The 17652-nt window shown below is 37.8% G+C and overlaps 1 protein-coding gene across 1 annotated transcript in view; it reads left to right on the top strand.

Moving 5' to 3' along the window:
• The window catches only part of LOC144762616 (chitin synthase chs-2-like), a 350513-nt gene that overhangs the window by 224613 nt on the left and 108248 nt on the right, over nucleotides 1–17652 (top strand). The gene's annotated exons all lie outside the window — the stretch shown is intronic.

The raw sequence follows: 17652 nt of genomic DNA, 5'->3' as shown, positions 1-17652 counted from the left end.
GCACCCTCTCCTCCAAAATCTAAATCGGGCCAACAGCTGGTCTCCACAACCATGAAAAGTATCTTTTGTTCAATTATTTTGAGATAATACAACTACACATAATTCCACTGGTAGAAGTAAATTAAATAATTCAATGCAACGGGCTGTTTAGTCAGAGCTACTGAGATGCCCAGGTAAGTCACCACTGTGGCTGCCACCTAGAGAAAACGCCTCATTGTTATGAGTTTATTTGTTCTTTTGGAAAGTGTAAGGATAGAACTTCTGATTTAAGCAGGCTTCTTTTACCGAGACACCTTCTGGTATCTACTGAACTCCTCCAGCAGGACCAGTGATAATTATGAAGGGTTAATGAAAGTTTCCAAAACTCTGTGTGGCTGCTGCCACCAGAACCTCTGTTTTATCAATGTTAAGTTGAAATCAGGTGCTTCCCATTTCGTTTTTGAGATAGGCATGCAGTGCCAAACAGTGGGATGCTCAGAAGCCCAGCAGCTAAATCAGAACAGAATCTGAGTATAATTGGCATACATATGTGATTAGAAGCCATGGTGAATGAGAGCATCAAGAGGCTCAAAAAGGGGATTAGAGAGTTAGAGCAAGTGGGCAGAAAACTGAAGCTCTGTGGTATTGTATATGTGTATCTTACATTGCACATATGTGTATCCTATATTTGAACATTGGAATGTTGGAAGCTCCATTGAAAACAATAGAGTAGCTCCGGGCTTATAATGGCTGGTATAAGCCTGGAGCTTCAACATTACAATGCTTCTTTGTTCACAGCTCTGGCTGTGAACAAAGGCTTCAGGGAGCCTGAGGGAATATCAATCCCCTTGCGCTCTCTAAAGCCTTTGTTTAATGTGTTAGAGCATTCTGCCCTCTAGTGGCAGAATGTTCTAATAGCCTTATAGCTGGGCTATTCCGGCTATTAAAGTCCTGCTGCCTTGTTAAAGTCCCTCGCCTTCGGCTCGGGCCTTTAGCGCTGCAGCGGGCCTTTAATAGCCAGTATAGCCCGCTACGGCGGACTATAAGCCTATAGTATATTCCCTTCCACTCCTTTATTACCCCCTCCTCTTCCTTATTAGTATTGTCTCTGTCACAGTTCTAATGGAATGTTTGATTTTGAATGTCAAGAGTTGGAGGTTGTTGGGGTTTGTACGGAGTGAGTTTACTGTGACTAAAGTTCCTGTTTAATAAAGTATATATTTGCTGCCATATCTACAAGTAACGCCCTTTGTGTTATTTGGCTTCACAAGCACCCCACAGGTATTGTCAGAAGCGATGGAGGTGAAATGTTCCAGTGCTATAGTTTCAGTGCAGCAAGAAAGCAACAGTTGAGTGATCAAATAAAATCATGTTGTTGACACTTCTGGAATAAGCAACCAGAGATTATCCATCAATGGACATTACTTTCACTACCAGGTCAAAGCCCTGTCAGAAACCAACCTCCGCCTCATCAAGTGCATGTTGTTTTTAAGAAAAGAGCAAAATGAATGGCTACTAGTGTTTTAGGATTCTGTCAGCTGGGATTAAAAGAGGTATAAGCATATAGTCCGAAGAAGAGCCTAGACCAAGTTTCTTTAGAAGATACATCACAACCCGTTCTTTAAATTGACGGGGAACAGTGCCAGTGGAAATATAAGTGCTGAGAAACAGAGGGGACAGATTGCAATAGCTGATTTGGCAAAAGAAGTAAACATAAATAGAGACCATCAGGGAAACTTGCACTGCAAAATTATATAATAATATTGTCTATTAATATATCATGTTTCTGCCGCCTTTGTTTCCGTTCCCTACTTTGGCTGCCTGTGAAAATGAAACGTGTTTATTGTTCACTTGTCGGCACATCTCATGTGCTTTCTATATGAAAATTTGATTTAGGGTTCCATTCAACATTCAAGGTACCTGTAGACAAGTAAAGACTTAATAGATTTCTGAACGTTCCTTACACTTGATGTTACAAACTGCATGGCAGACTATGTGATCATATCACTCACAATCGCATTAGTTTGTAGACGAACCACACTGGCCTGGGGGTACATGCATTGACGATTGGTCACTACCACTGTGTGCCCTTTCATGCTGTTAGCTACTGTATCTCTCCTTTTTCTAGAAGAATATGTTTTAAACTGGCGGTGAATTTCGTAAGCAACGCACTGATTTCACCTATGCACACCTTGCGTGTGTGCATCGATTACACTAGCTCTGGGCAAACTCACCCTAGGCCGCTGGTCCTGAAGAAAGTCTATTAAATTTGATCATATTGGCTTGAAAATGTAGCCCATCTCACTCTGACCATTCTCACTATTTTTGGGACGTCTAAGACCATATCGCCTCACTCACGTCCAGTGACTATTTTCTACCTCTACCCCAGGGACTGCATAATAACGTTTTTGGTATCCTGGAGGTAGTTTTAAAATTCTTACTTTCACGGGATTCACTTGCCAACTCCAAATCAAACCAGGTCTGCTGTAATCAGGCGTCACAGCACACCTAGGCGGCTCTCGTCCCCCTGGGTGGGAACCTAATGATGAAGCATGCCACCAACTAGGTTGATGGGTGAGGGTTCTTTTTTAAACCTAATGGGTTCCCTGCAAGGGAGGCCTTTTTAATGACCATGACTCTCTGGTTTATCCAAGTTGAATTTTGGGCTTGTTCTCATTGTTTACCACTTCAGAGCCTCAAAACTTGAAGTAACTCACTGAAGAGGGGAGGATGATTATTTCCTTGCATGGTGTTACATATTGCAGTAGGTCTGGCAGTGACACAAGTACAGCCCGGGTGGAGCTCGGTGCCAGAGATTGCCTCAGATGCCACTGTGTCATCAGGCCCCATAAACACTCCTGTGGTCTCCCACCACCTGTGCCATACAGACTGCTCATTGGACAGGCCATGTGAGAAGAACAGGGCTGGTGGCCGCACACCAGGCACTGACGTCCTTCGCATGGCGGTACTTGACAAAGCGTCATCACTCACTGACTGACACTCCAAACACCAGATGGCTGTTATATGGGCTGAGCCAAAACGTGACTGGCACTTCAACTAATGCTGTGACTGAAGCAGGCCAACTTACCGGCCCTTTAAATGCATTCTGTGTGTGGGTCTTTCCAGAAAGCCAGCGAATCTCCAACAAGGCAGTAGCTTTAACCCCTTCGCTGCGGGGCTAATTTCCCTGCGGTGTGGAGGTGAGGGGGGCCGCACGCGGCGCCGCCGTGCTTTTGACGAGCTCGGCTCATCAAGCTGCACGGTGGCGCTGTGACCACGCCCGTTTTCGAACGTTCAGCACAGCAGGGAAATTGTCCCCGTGTGCGAGCGTTGCGACGGTTATGACGAGCTCCACTCATTATGAGCACAGCGCAACCGTGCCATGAGCACGGAAAGTGTTAATGATGCAAAGCTCTTTTAAGGAACATTTTTAGCGCTCGGGCAGACATCTAAAGCTGCTTTTAGGACAGAGCAAAAATGAAATGGATCCGAGTAGTTTTAAAAAAACATTTTTATAACCTAATGAGGAATAACTTTGCACAAAGTATGGCTGCCATGGGTACTCATTACATGAAAGCAAAATTGTGCATAAGTTTGCAACACAGACCACGTAGGCTGACTGTTTGGCGGAAAAGTGCCTATTTCTTGAAATACAACTCCATGAAAGGCTAATAATATTGGAATGCAATTATCAAACATTTATTATACCCAAAAGTGGCAACCATTTATGTCTGCGGCAGTTGACCTAGATTAGATCATAATAGCCATTACTGAGAAAATACTGAGGACATACCATTTCAAGATGTGGACAGGTAAATCTGGTGGCAATCGTCGAATAAATCAAGTAAAATGAGTTTTAAGGATGGGGCGGAAAGGGAATTGAGTTGCTTGAGTCTCATGAATATTATGTATGCTTGGCTCATGTGCTGCTAACACCTGAATGGGTCCACAAATTATTAAGATTATTGCACCAAATATATGACACACTAATTCAATGACCGTTTACGTTCTAACCTGACCAGATTGCAACAAAAAAAGATGGTAAAATAATTGTGAGGCTATCTGTTCTGAAGGCATTTACACTGGCACTCCAATGTGTATTATGTGGGAAAGGTACTTAATAATTAAGTTGCAATGTGCGCCCTTAAGATTACTGCAGTGCTATTGAGAGGATGTATGGGTGAAGGAAATAAACTGGGAGACTGAAATTCTCGAGGGTTGTAGATAAATGTGTATATATGTATGCCTTATATCCCATATGTTGGTGATGGTGTCTGGTTGAGGTGATAATGGCCACCTTCACGGAGAAAGAATGAGCCATATGATTAGCACCTGATCAGTGTAATGGGGACTGATGGAGCGAGATAGAGAACAAAATTTTGTTTAAACTCGCAAAGTCACATTTCCATAACATGAATAAAATTATTAATGATTTGTGATATGTCGTGCTAATACAACCTAGATTAAACTTTACACGTGGGGGGACTAACATGTGTGCTCATAAACGTGCATAAATGTTGCATCTTTTTGTTCGTGCAAAATAATAAAATAATTTATTGTTTTCGTTTTTGTCATTACTAACTGCTGCAGACTTAAATAAGCATGTGCTTGTTTTGCTTTTCCTTGTCTGTATGATGTCATTTCTACTATTCTAGGTGCATATGGGTCTCATAGAAAAACGGAGACTGGTAAATATAAACGCTGCTTTATTTGTTTGCAATGGCTAGGTAACATTTGATTAATCGGGTGGGCTAATTATTTAGTAAACCATGGGGTGGATACAGAATATACTTTATTTCTTACATTAATACTTTTCTTGTGTTTGTTTTATACTAGAAATCATAAGTTGCCTGCTTTTGAGGCCTAGCTATTTGAGCCGCAAAATAAAAGCTGACCTATAATTCTGCAGAAAGTCACGAGACGCCCATTCTGAATTAAAACGTTTATTGAAGCTGCATTCACAAAGCAAAAACTGATGAGCTGACATCATTCTGTCGGACATGGCCAAGGTCGAAAGTGAACTTTTTGTCAGTCCTTAACTTGGCATCCGCGGAAGTTGCACTGTAAGACTATGGAAGCTGCGAGGATGACTTAAAACAAAGTTGCAATCGCAGGAAGCCTCTGGCTTCACGTGGAAGAGACAATGGTCTTTGTAAGACATGATTTTGTGGAACTTTTTAAGAATCGGGTGACATGTCACTTGTCACTCTCAGCCAATGGGACGTCGAGTATTTCTGAAAACTTTCCTTTGCTAGTTTAGTTAGCGTAGAAAGGTATAAAAAGTCATGCCCTTAGGGTTGGGCTGGCTGCTGCTTTCTGACTTTCCGATGAGGGTGATGTGCTGCTGGACTTTGCGTGGAGCACGTAAGAATCCTCAAAGAACTTTACTTTAATTTCTGTCTATTTAGCTCAGTTAGGGAAATAGGTTTTAGAAATGCTAAACTTTATATAATTTCTTTAAATTGATTCAATTGCTTAAATTGTATTTTTCTCATATTTCTTACTATCATGCTTGCTTTATTGCAAATAAATTTCATTTATAAAACTTACAACATATATACCATAATCTAGAAAATAAAATCTTACTTTTGACAAACAAGCTGGTCTTGGTTATTTAGAAGTATAGGTTACCATTAGCTAGATCACGTCGCCTATGGTGGTCGTTTAAATGGTTGGGTTTTATTCTAATGATAATATTCTTTCTGCAAATGTATAAAATGTTTATAGTTTGTAAATAATGTGTATATAGATTTATTTGACCACCTGATTCAGTAGGCCCAAAATATATCAGGTTCATAAATGGGTCCATGTATAGTTTAGAATTTTGTTTATAGGTTATGAAATTGGGTAGTGTAGTTTATGATATATTTTCTATAGCCCGCTGGATCAATTATCTGGTAGCAGAAATTGATGGTTGCTAAGCGGTAACCAAGGTAACATGTTGGTTGCTAAGGATTGCGTCATGGTATGCAAATAGGATTAATGTTTTAACACTCGTTAAGTTCGTTTTTCGTGCCTATCTGTAAGCTATACCGGTATAGATTGTGTGGCAAGAAATTAGTCACGCAAGCCATCTGTTCGTTTGTAGTGATATCGCCGAGTATCACAAGAGGTATCGCCGTGTACCATAGTGTTGTCGCCGAGCAGCACAGTTTTAGGGCTAGGTCTGATTCTTGTATAGTGAGGATTTTCTAAGAAATCAAAGCAGCATGAGAATAGGGACAAAGTGCCTTCCATAAAACTCACTGTGATGAGAGTATTAGTTATATCCAAGCTTGAGTGAAGGGTAAAATTAGCGTCGGTGCATGATTATCTATAAACAGGTTAGAGTCCTGTACGGGTACATGTTTCATATCTATAAACAGGTGAGAGCCCTGTACGGATAACGTCGTTATTTTGCTAACGGTGCATGATTTCTATAAACAGGTGAGAGTCCTGTACGGATTTCGTGTGTGTTTGAATTTAGGGAATTTTCCGTGTAAAAGTGCGAGTTTGAGTTGTATTTTATGTTCAAGTGGAACTCTTAGAACTTTCACTTCGCGGTGGGTTCAGAGCAAAGCGAGTTCATAATTATACGTGTTAGAAGGGTGGGGTAAGGTTACTCTACTGACAATTGAATATTATCCTTAGTGTGAATAGCGCCGTCTATTCCGAAGTGTGGATACTTGAATGTATGTAAACTATCCTAATTAGTGAAACGAACAGATGTTGTCTTTATAAGTCATTGTTAAGAATTAATTTACACTGAAAAGTGTTCTTAAAATGGCGCTGTGAAAAGATTTTGTGAAGGAGGGGTAAGCGCCAGGAGTGAGAAGCGAGAAACCGCAGCTGCTGTGTACGTCACAGAGCCGCGCTGGGATTAGGTGACCTACGTCACAAGCTGTATTCTGATTGGCTCCTGAGTCTCTGACGGCCTGTGAGCTGATTGGTCCTTAGGAAAATCTCCAAAATTATTGGTTGAGCAGGAAACTGACGTAGCTCAACTGCCATTGGCTTGTTAGTGTGTTTCGCGCACGGATTGGTTGTTTTGCGGAACATCCCGGAAATATTTTACGAACGATTTTGTGAATTAAATTTTACTTTTGAAAATGAGTTATCATTTTAAACATGTTGAGAAAAAGACAACATTATTTCAGAAATTTAAGAATTTATTTTCACCTGACAAGAAAATCGAAACGCGAGGTGGTAAACTACTTCATAAGTATAAAACACCTGCAGCGTACATGGAAGGTGAATACGGATATCATACTGTCTTATGGTTCGACAGTTGGAAACGTTATACTAAAAACGATGGTGTTTTGGCTTGGCCTAATGATGGTTCATTTAATGTAAGAGTTTTAAGAAACTTACGAGAGAAAATGAATGCTCTTGTTCCAAAACCGAGACCAACTCAATTTGAAGCTTTAGTTGAGTGGGAAGATGAGATGTATCAGTTACAAAGAGAAGCTAGTGGAATTAAAAGACCTTCTAAAAGTCCATCATGGAAAAGAGAAACTCATGAAGATAGATTACGAATGTGGAGACAGGGAAACATGAGTGAAGGATTGTATTTAATTCATGAAATGGTAATGGGTTCTCCTACAGGAAAATCTATGGAAAGTGAATCTGAGGATGCAATTATGGAAGAAATATATACAACTTCTAGAAATAAACAGCCTAATCAGCCTTTGAGACCTTCTAGATCATGGTCTACTCCGGTGGTTTCTACTGAAACTTCACCGAGTGCACCTCCAATTGGTGAAGCTCCTAAACTTTATCCAAATAATTGTGAAATCACTGAAACTCCTAGAAGACCAGAATTTGAGAATGCTCGAAATGAGGGTAGACATTTTTCAATGACTCCAAGAGCAAGGGAACCTCCAAAAGAATATACAAGAGAGACAAGAAATGTTGAGGATGATGATTATAATGAATACTTAAGGTCTAAAGAAGAATTAATCAAAAGAATGACAAAAGGCATGGAAGCTGTCACAGTTCCAGTAACAATAGGTCCTGTTCAGCCTGTATTTGATCAAAGAAATACAAACAAAACTGGATTAACTATTCCTTTAAATACAGAAATTCAAAAGCCTGCTGAAAAATTTTATTCAGACTTGACTGAATTAAACACTTCTAGATCGAGAATGCCTGATTTAACCTTTAATGAGGATTTATCTCCAAAAACACCAATGGGTGCTATGTCAGATGTAGGAAGTCCTGAAGTCAGGGTAACCACACCAAAGCTTGATGTGGCCAAATTAAAAGCAAATATTGAAGAATTAATAATTGGAACAATTGGCCCAGATAGTTTAAATTACTATCGGGATGATGAACTATTATTCATTTGCAAAAGTATTCAATGGAAAACGAAAAATAAATATGATCAATTAGAGGATCTAGCTGCAGAACTTGAAATCGATGTGAGTAAACAAAAGAATTTTGCAAAACATTACAGATTAGATTTCTCAGAAAGCGACATTGAGAGTTTGAACTCAATGGGAAGAATAGTTCACATTAAAGATTTAATTGTCTACATCAAAAAGCTAGGAGAACTGAACAAATGGAGAGTGAAATGGACTAAAAGGAAGGAAGATGAAAGATTAGAAAGAATGTCAAAACAATTTCCAATGAGAGAAGTTGCAGGTGGAGGATATGTTCATGTCCCATGGTCGAGACAAGACATTCTGTTATTCACAAATGATTTTCCTAAATTAAGAGAGAAACCTGTTGAGTGGTACAGGCAAGTCGATAGATTTATCAAAGTATCAAAAGTTCTGTGGATTGATTTGGATGGATTTTTTGACATTGTTGTTCCATCTGATCTTTGGACAGAATGTAAAATATCTATTAGTTGGCCAAAAACAGAACCTGAGCGAATCAAAGAAACAGGTGCCCCAAATCCACTCGTAATGGATTTTTACGAGAAAGTAATTGTTTGGATGAAAAACAAAATTCCACCCAAAGAAGTTGATTGGGTTAAAATAGAAAGAACAGAGCAGGAAACAAAAGAATCAGTTCATTCTTTTTATGAAAGACTACTGTTAATCTTTAAACAATACAGTGGTTATGAAAAATTAGATGAGAAAGACATGAGTCATTTTATCTATAGATTTGTTTATGGACTAAAGCCTGAAATTGGAGAAATGATCAGAACTAGTATTGTCGGATGGCAAGCACTATCTATTGATGATATTCTGAGAAAGGCAAAATATTGTAGCGATGAATTAGAAGTAAAACAGAAAAAGCTAAAGGAAAAAGCCATGTGGGCACAGGTAAAAGTGGCTGAGCAACAGATTGCCAGCATGGGAAATAAGAACACTAATTTTGTTCAAACTGGAAATACGAACCAGATACAAGGAAAGTTTAAAGGTAATAATTTCCAAAAGAAATTTAGCCCAAAGATAGAAGAGCTGAAACAAAGATTACCTTGTTTTAATTGTGGCGAAATTGGACATTGGAGGGACGAGTGTCCTCATCCTCCTAGAAATTTAAAGAATCCCTTATTGAATCCACAGATGCAGAATGGTGTTAACGTGCAGCAACAGCTACAGATGCAACAGGGGTTAAATGAATTTAATGTTCAACGACAATTACAACAACAGCAACAACAACAGGTGAATAATCGACAAGACCAGTTGCCACAACCACCTTTTCCGAATTGTGGGGGAGTTCAAAAATATAATCCAAACGTGGGATTTCAGGGATGTGAACAGGTAATAAAACCACAAAAACAGCAAAAGCAGCAAAGGGTTCAAATGCAAAATGCTTCACAACAGTTTTTATTGACAGAAAGCCAAGACAGTGATTCTGATGATTATTGCTGACGGTGCCCGAGAGAGGAGGAAGAGTGTGTTGTTGGAGCCACTCTTGAGGTTGACCAGTCTGGTCCTTATGTAAACGGGAAAGTTAATGATGTAGACATCACTTTTCTAGTGGACACTGGTGCTACCCGTTCTACTGTTAGATCAGTGGAAATTGAAAACCTACCTCTCTCTGGGGATACCATCCAAGTTGTCGGAGTAAGTAATCAGCAAATTAAAACAGACTTAACTGATCCAGTACCAGTTGAAATTGGAAATTACAGAGACAAACACAGATTTGTGGTTTGTAATAGTAGTCCAGTAAATCTATTAGGTAGGGACATCCTATGTAAAATGAATTGCAGAATATATTGTTCTCCTGAAGGAGTTGAATTACAAACAATGGAGGAAGATGGTTTGTACAGAATGACAATGATGATGATGGAAGCAGAAGAAACAAAATTGTTTCCTGCATTTGAAGAAAAAGATTTACCTGAAGAGCTAAAAGAAACAGTGAAATCTGAAATATGGGATTTTACTGGGAATGAGATGGGTCTGATGAAAAACGTAGATCCTGTTAAAATTGCATTGAAGCAGGGAATAGAATTTCCAAACACTCCACAGTATAAAATGAAAACAGAGACAATTGAAGGTATTACACCTGTAATTGAAAAATTAATCAAGCAAGGTGTATTGGAAGAAATGAAGAGTAGCTCTTGTAATTCACCAATTATGGGAGTTAAAAAGGCTAACGGAACATTTAGGATCGTACAAGATCTGAGAAAGGTTAATCAAATTGTTATTCCATGTTGTCCTGTGGTTCCAAATCCAGCAGTAATTCTATTTCAGATTCCATATGATGCTGAATGGTACACAGTCATTGACCTTTGCAATGCATTCTTTACTGTTCCTCTACACCCAGACAGTTATGAAATCTTTGCTTTCAGATTCCAAGGTAAGACCCTTGGATGGACAAGAATCCCTCAGGGCTATACAGAAAGTCCTTCAATCTTTAACGAACTGTTAAAAAGATCATTAGAAGATTTAGACTTACCAGGTAGGTCTACGCTGGTGCAGTATATTGATGATTTGTTAATAGCTGCAAAGACAAGAGAAAATTGTGTAACAGACACAATAATTCTGTTAAATCGCCTTGCAGAAGAAGGACATAAAGTGTCCCCAGCAAAACTACAGTTTTGCAAACAGGAAGTGAAATATCTTGGTCACAGAATTGCAAAAGGAAAAAGACAAGTAACAATAGAGAGAATAAAAATGATTCAAGCAATGTTACCGCCAAGAACACAAAGACAGGTCAGAATGTTCTTGGGAATGGTAGGTTACTGTCGACAATGGATAAGTGGATTTTCAGTAATTGCGAAACCACTACAAAGACTGACCAAATCAGATGTAAAAGATCCAATTATTCTCAATGATGTTGAGATGGAATCTTTTGAAAACTTGAAAAAGAGCTTATGCCAAGCTCCTGCTTTGGGTATGCCAAATTATGAGAAAGATTTTGAACTGTATTGCAGTGAGAGAGAAGGATGTGCATTATCTGTGTTAATTCAGAGACATGGAAACCTAAAGAAACCTATTGCATACTTCTCTGCAGTTCTTGATCCAATTGCAAAAGCATTACCAGGTTGTTTAAAAGCAGTTGCAGCTACAAGTATCAGTCTTGAACAAAGTGAAGGAATCATTATGGGATTTCCTGTAAAAGTTTTTGTGCCTCATTCAGTTGAAATATTACTGACAAGAGGTAAGACTCAACATTTAACAAGTAGCAGATTGACAAAGTATGAGAAAATCATACTAGGAGCAGATAATGTTTCGATTTCAAGATGTTTGAATCTGAATCCTTCTACATTACTGCCTGATTCAGAAATCGTTAATGACATTGAGACAGAACATGAATGTTTAGATGTCATGGAATTCTGCACAAAACCAAGAAAAGACATCAAAGACAGACCTTTGCCTGAATCGGATTTTGTCTACTTTGTAGATGGCTCATGCTTAAGATCCGAAGGTGGTGTCTTGAAAGCTTCATACTCAGTTTGTACAGTCGAAAACATTAAAGAAGCATCATGTCTTGAAGGAGTTCGTTCAGCACAAGTAGCTGAATTGATTGCTTTAATTCGTGCATGTGAAGTATCAAAAGATATAAGAGTTACCATCATTACTGATAGTCAGTATGGGTACGGAGTTGTGCATGATTATGGACAACTCTGGTCACAGAGAGGATACATGACATCAACAGGGTCACCAATTAAAAATGCAGTTTTCATTAGAAGATTAATTGAAGCAATACAATTGCCAAAAGAAATTGCCATAGTCAAGTGTGCAGCACACACTAGAGGGACTGATTATATTTCCAAAGGAAATGCCTTCGCAGATGAAACAGCAAAGTACTGCGCAAGGAAAAATTATTCATACAATCGGAATAGAAGTACAGAAACTGATTCAAATTCATTAATGCTAACAACTATTGTAGAAACATGGAATGAGATTAGAGATTTACAAAACGAAGCAGATGATGAAGAAAAAGACCAGTGGTTAAGATCAGATTGTAGACAACGTGATGAAGATGGAGTGTGGGTTTACAAAGATGGCAGAGTAGTTTTACCAAATTGCATGATTTCTGACATGGCCAGATTATATCATGGTCCTGCACATTTAGGAAGAGATTCTATGGTCAGACTGTTTAAAGAAACATGGTTCAATACCAAATTTAGAACCATTGCAGAATCTTTTTGTCAAAGGTGTTTATCATGCCAACAAATGAATCCAAACAGAAAATCAGTGGTGGGGACAGGAATAATTGGTCGAGAGGGTGGTCCCTTTACCAGGTTACAAATAGATTTCATTGAAATGCCCTTACACAACTGTTTGAAATATGTACTTGTAATTGTATGCTTGTTCTCAAGGTGGGTAGAAGCTTTTCCTACACGACATTGTGATTCAATTACAGTAGCAAAACTAATGCTCAGAGAAATCATCCCAAGGTACGGTTTTCCAGTTACTATTGAGAGTGATGGAGGAAGTCATTTTGATAACAAACTGTTGAAATTAATTTGCGAAGCTATGAGCATTGAGCAGAAAATACACTGTGCATACAGACCAGAGGCATCAGGTGTAGTTGAACAAATAAATGGAACTATCAAAAACAGAATTGAAAAATGTGTCTAGAGACAGGAGTTAAGTGGACTGATGCTCTTCCACTTGTTTTGATGTCAATAAGAAGTACACCAGATAAAAAGACAGGTTTGAGTCCTCATGAAATTTTGATGGGAAGAGTTATGAGGCAAGCTTTTGTACCTATAGGTAAACTGTTGAGCATAAATGACAGTGCAATTTTGGATTACTGTAAAAGGTTATCTGATATGGTAACTTCTGTGTCTAATCAGGTGGGAACTGAAGCACAATCAAATGACAAAGTTTTGACACATGATCTGAGACCTGGAGACTGGGTCAGAACGAAAGTACATCGGAGGAGGAATTGTCTATCTCCTAGATGGCAGAAACCTAGGCAGGTAATCTTGATCACTACTAATGCTGTAAAGTGCAGAGGATTGAAGCGCTGGATTCATCCAAGTCATACTATTCCAATACCAACTCCTGAGAGTTCTGATGTTGAAAGTGATACCACAGATGACTCTGATTCTGAAGCAGAAGACAGAACAGAAGGTGAAATAATTCCAGATTCTGAAGATCGACAAGAAAGTCGACATCTGGAAACTGTGCCAGTGAATGGAAATCTGACAAGAAAAGACTTAGAAATAATTGAAATAGATTCTGAAGGTGAAGAGAATCTGCTAAAAGGAAAGATAACTGAGGATTCGGTTGTCTATATTGAAGACAGAGAAGCTGAACCAAAAGAAGTTTCAGACCAGGAGAGTATCGAAAGGCAGAGAACAAGCTCTGAAGTAAGGAACAAAATTCCGAAATCTGGGAAGCTAGAGGTAATTGAGGAAGAGGAGGAGAACGAATTACCGAGTACCAGTGATGGAAGACAAAGTGAAGTTCCTGAAGGAGTGAAATTGCCGTATAGAGAAGTTCCTGAGTCAATTGAAATTTCAGACTACGAAACTGAGGAAAGTGACGTGGAAGGTGGAAGTGAAAGCAGAAAGAAAAGGACTTGGAAATCTGAATCGAATAATTCTGAACCAAAGAAAAAGTACGTGAGAAAAGCAGACTACTGGCCTGGTGGAAGATTGAGAGTCAGATTGATTAAAAAGCCAATAGAACAAGTTGAAGAAATCAGTAGTCAAAAGAGTCCTGGAAAAGAGGTTGGAGTTGGAAGGAAAATAGAAGTGATATCAAGAAAAGGGAAGAGAATAATTAGACCAAACCAAAAATACAAGTCTCCTGAGTGGACTTACTTAGTAATTCCACCTGTTATAGACATATATGATAGTAGTGAAGAAGAAAACGAAATCCAAGAAATTAGTGACAATGATTGAAGTACAATTTTATTAAATTGGCATAAGGCTGAAGAAATCCTGTTAGTTGACACAAGGTCGAAGAAAACTGTCTAGTAGAAGAAAACTTATGTATGACATAAGGTCGAAGAAATCTTGTTTAGGGTTATAAAAGAAAAATATATTTTAAAAGGGGGGTGTATATAAATTTTAAAATTTAATTTTTATTTTTGAGGCTAAAACTAACCTAAAATGCCTTACATTAAGGAGAGCACTTCAAAATGCTCTGTTTTTAAAAGATGCTGTAAGATGACTCTGGTGTGTCTGCTCATTTTAGTTCTGCTCTGGTTGGTACTAGCTGTGATTATACCTTTAGAAATGAATAGAGAATTACATAAAGTTAATTTAACAAGCAAAGCTCTAGTTAGCCAAACTAAACATAGTGCATCTGCTAAAGTTATTGATCATCAGCCTAACATTCATCAAGATAAATCAATAGGTGATTTTTCAAGCAATACTTTCACAAAGCTTTTGAGTGAATATGTAAAGGTAATGGATGCAAAGGATTGTTATGTATGCGTTAAATTACCCGCTTCTGTTTCCGAGGGAGTAACATATAATATGCTTCCTCTCACTTATGCTGTTACATGTAGTGTATTAACTAGTTTATTTTATCAAACTGGTCGTTTAGAATATTACTATTCAAATTATGATGAGATTTTTGCTAATGTCAAGATTGATAATGCTTTAAATAAGCATAAGAAAGCTAAACAATTGAGAGAATATTTCCTTGTTACTAACGAACTCACTTATGAGTATGCTTACAAGAATAATCTAACATGTAAATTAAGTGCTGAAGGAAAGAAATTTCTGAATATGGTTGAGGAGAGAAGAGCAATTTATAAGAGAAATGAATTAGTCAAGCAGACTAAGTCATCATTCTGGCAAAAAGAGGATGAGAAACTAAATGGCAAAATGCTTGAAAATATTGCAATTCACATAGACAAACCTGTTAGTGGAAAGCTTTGCATTAGAAGAGATAACACACTTTTTGATAATTATTTTGTAGGTGCAAGCAACTGTGAAGATACTTATCAGATTTTGGGAGGTTGGGGATTTAAAGGTGGAAAAGATCCTATCTTTCCTGGAATTTATTTTGTTTGTGGTGACAAAGCCTACTACAACCTTCCAGACCATTGGTATGGAACTTGTTATGTGGGAATTGTTTTTCCTAAAGTGTTTCATGTTGACAGAGATTCAGAAGGATTATTTAAAATTCATAATTATGTAAATAGAGCTAAAAGAGAAACTTTTACTGAAGTTCTGGGAGATATTTTCCAAGCTGTAATACCTTTTGTTGGTATAACCCTAAATGCAGGGAGAATCAGAAAATTGTCCACTATAGTTGATAGATTATCAACTGACACTGCTGATGGGTTTCAATTAGTGAATGTTGAAGTTATTGCAATTAGATCCATGGTAATTCAAGACCGTCTTGCTTTAGACATACTCCTAGCAAAGGAGGGAGGAGTCTGTGGCATTTTACATGTCCAACATTGCTGTACATATATACCGGATGAAAGTAAAAATATTGAAATGTATATTAAGAATATTACACAAATGCATTCTGAAATAATTCCTTTAGAAGAAGAAGATTTTACTGGGAAACTTTCAAATAGGTTTCAAGCAATTAAAAACTGGTTTCATAATATCGGAAGTTCAATTCTTGGCAAGATTCTGGCACCTTTGATTATAATTATATTCATTTTTATTTTGACTAAAGTAGGATGTTTGTTGCATAAAAGAAAGAAGCATTTGAGAGAAAAGAAGAGAATTTATAAACTCAGAAAAGAAGAGGAAAGGGAGATTGAGTTGCAGGAGTTACATAGAGAGCGTCATGTTAATTGCAAGGATTATGCTGAAACAGACTTTTAGGTTTACTAATACAATGAATTTGAATCGATTTCTTATAAAATAAATTTACCAAAATTTTGAGTGCTGGTGTGGTGATTTGTTAATCACCAGATGAGGGAGTTGATGGAGCGAGATAGAGAACAAAATTTTGTTTAAACTCGCAAAGTCACATTTCCATAACATGAATAAAATTATTAATGATTTGTGATATGTCGTGCTAATACAACCTAGATTAAACTTTACACGTGGGGGGACTAACATGTGTGCTCATAAACGTGCATAAATGTTGCATCTTTTTGTTCGTGCAAAATAATAAAATAATTTATTGTTTTCGTTTTTGTCATTACTAACTGCTGCAGACTTAAATAAGCATGTGCTTGTTTTGCTTTTCCTTGTCTGTATGATGTCATTTCTACTATTCTAGGTGCATATGGGTCTCATAGAAAAACGGAGACTGGTAAATATAAACGCTGCTTTATTTGTTTGCAATGGCTAGGTAACATTTGATTAATCGGGTGGGCTAATTATTTAGTAAACCATGGGGTGGATACAGAATATACTTTATTTCTTACATTAATACTTTTCTTGTGTTTGTTTTATACTAGAAATCATAAGTTGCCTGCTTTTGAGGCCTAGCTATTTGAGCCGCAAAATAAAAGCTGACCTATAATTCTGCAGAAAGTCACGAGACGCCCATTCTGAATTAAAACGTTTATTGAAGCTGCATTCACAAAGCAAAAACTGATGAGCTGACATCATTCTGTCGGACATGGCCAAGGTCGAAAGTGAACTTTTTGTCAGTCCTTAACTTGGCATCCGCGGAAGTTGCACTGTAAGACTATGGAAGCTGCGAGGATGACTTAAAACAAAGTTGCAATCGCAGGAAGCCTCTGGCTTCACGTGGAAGAGACAATGGTCTTTGTAAGACATGATTTTGTGGAACTTTTTAAGAATCGGGTGACATGTCACTTGTCACTCTCAGCCAATGGGACGTCGAGTATTTCTGAAAACTTTCCTTTGCTAGTTTAGTTAGCGTAGAAAGGTATAAAAAGTCATGCCCTTAGGGTTGGGCTGGCTGCTGCTTTCTGACTTTCCGATGAGGGTGATGTGCTGCTGGACTTTGCGTGGAGCACGTAAGAATCCTCAAAGAACTTTACTTTAATTTCTGTCTATTTAGCTCAGTTAGGGAAATAGGTTTTAGAAATGCTAAACTTTATATAATTTCTTTAAATTGATTCAATTGCTTAAATTGTATTTTTCTCATATTTCTTACTATCATGCTTGCTTTATTGCAAATAAATTTCATTTATAAAACTTACAACATATATACCATAATCTAGAAAATAAAATCTTACTTTTGACAAACAAGCTGGTCTTGGTTATTTAGAAGTATAGGTTACCATTAGCTAGATCACGTCGCCTATGGTGGTCGTTTAAATGGTTGGGTTTTATTCTAATGATAATATTCTTTCTGCAAATGTATAAAATGTTTATAGTTTGTAAATAATGTGTATATAGATTTATTTGACCACCTGATTCAGTAGGCCCAAAATATATCAGGT

The sequence above is a fragment of the Lissotriton helveticus genome, chromosome 6 (assembly GCF_964261635.1).
Source record: "Lissotriton helveticus chromosome 6, aLisHel1.1, whole genome shotgun sequence".
Classification (NCBI taxonomy): Eukaryota; Metazoa; Chordata; class Amphibia; order Caudata; family Salamandridae; genus Lissotriton; species Lissotriton helveticus.
This window is presented reverse-complemented; position numbering and strand designations above follow the sequence as displayed.